The sequence below is a fragment of the Lotus japonicus genome, chromosome 4 (genome assembly GCF_012489685.1).
Source record: "Lotus japonicus ecotype B-129 chromosome 4, LjGifu_v1.2".
Taxonomy (NCBI): domain Eukaryota; kingdom Viridiplantae; phylum Streptophyta; class Magnoliopsida; order Fabales; family Fabaceae; genus Lotus; species Lotus japonicus.
Genome location: NC_080044.1, coordinates 34213532 through 34215400, shown reverse-complemented (window position 1 = coordinate 34215400; position 1869 = coordinate 34213532). Strand labels below are relative to the sequence as shown.

The 1869-nt window shown below is 39.8% G+C and overlaps 1 pseudogene; it reads right to left on the bottom strand.

Annotated features, from left to right (window-relative positions):
• Positions 1 to 492: 492 nt before the first annotated feature.
• On the bottom strand, positions 493 to 1590 carry LOC130714416 (lectin 7-like; annotated as a pseudogene).
• Positions 1591 to 1869: the final 279 nt, after the last annotated feature.

Sequence of the window (1869 nt, the reverse complement as noted above, 5' to 3'; positions counted from 1 at the left end):
TGATGAGACTTTGCATTGGTGAGAAAGGCTTAGCCCAAGACCCAAATCAAGCTCAGACTCATGTAGGGGATGAAGAATCCTCAGAAGAGAGGGCCAAGTTATCATCTTTAGACAATTAGACGCAGGTGACATTAACCCACCACAGGAACAACAATTGGGTAGCTGAAAAATCTGAATTTTTTGAAGTATTTGTGGGCGACAGACAGGGGGACAAAAAGGGTGAATGGATTTGAAGGTAAGATTTGAGGTTTGTGTTGTGTTGCGTGTAATAAATGGTTAGGTGAGAGTGGTAATGGAATGAGACAGAGGGAGGAGTAGAAGAAGAATAAGAAGAAGAAGAGATGAAATCGAAGGAGATTGAGAGAAGAGAGGTTAGTGTTAATTTTAGATTTAGGGTTAGAGTTTTAATTAGGAAAAAATTGGGGTTTAATTAAAATTTAATTTTGTTAATGTTTTCTTTTTTATTTTTAAAAAATTTACACGTCACTTAATGAAATGACGTGGCATGTCCACATAGGACCAAACCGGACACTTGGCACGACGGCCGGAGGTTTTTAACGGTAAGGAAGGTTTCCAAACAAAAAAGATAGTCTGAGGGTGGCGCTAGAAAGATTTTCCGGCGAGGGACGGAAATCAAATCTCGCCTAAAGTTCAGGGACGATTTTCAGGTTTAACCCAAAATTATTTAATTTGCAATTAAGACACCGTGCGTGTCATGCAACTTCTAGCCTATCAGGTGTGGTTTGAATTCGTCCTTTAATTACGTGCAAGAGTCTATTGTTCCATTACAAGCTAGAACTGAAACTCCAAGAAAGAATGTTGTGTTCTTCAACCAAGCGTCTGGTGGCACCAGAGAAGCCAACGCTAACCCATTCCGGCAGAACTCTCTTCATATCAATCACATGTGAGAGGCTAATTGTAGCAGGAGGAGAGCCATTCACTTCACTTTCATCAGGGTAACTCACAACAACGCTCAAATTACGTGCCACAGGTTCATAGCTGATAGTAGCAAGCACTATTGTTATATCTTTCTCCAAATTTTCATTATTCCACTGCACTTGCGTTACTGAATCAATTGAGTTTATGTCAATGCCTATGTGTGGATAGGGAGGATCCCATTGATTCTGGAACGTGTCAAATTCAACCGCGACTATCGGGTTTTGGAAGGATCTGAATGCAGTGTCAGCACTAAAGAGTCCAAGATAGCCACCACTTGAATCTTTGGGAATTTCAGAGTGGAATGGTGATATGAAGAAGGAGACACCGTCTCCGATTGTGATTCCATTTGTTGACACCGCGAAAGAAAAGGTTGTTGTAAAGCTTGCTAAGTTGCCTGTTTGGGAATCCCAAAGGCGCACGGGGAGAGCATAGGAAGCTCTGCAAGCATGGAAGGGCATGATCGCGTTGTTTTTTTATCGTTGTAAGGTGTATGGTGCCATTTGAGGCGGAGGCACCACCTTGGTAGAAGATAATTTCGTTTTTGTATGGGCCTGAAAAGTTGGGGAACTCGAAGGATGTCTTGGAATTGTGATGTAGCATAAGGAATGGAATGAGGATTAAGAAAATCGGCTTTGTGTTGTACAAAGGCATGGCAATGATGTGTGTGGAGAATGACAATGGTCCACTATATATAAGAATTTTTTGGTCCTCGAAGGAAAAAATAATTTCAATAACATGAATGAATGGTAATTAATGATGCCAAATTACTTGCATAGTTGACTCCTCACAATTTTACAAGAAAGAATGCAGATTAAAACAATGATGTGTTTTATTGACCAAAAAATTAAAAATTAAAATAAAAATACAATGTTGTTTAACCTAACATGAGAAACCGATATCAATGGATGCAATTTTAGAGGATGGAAATGA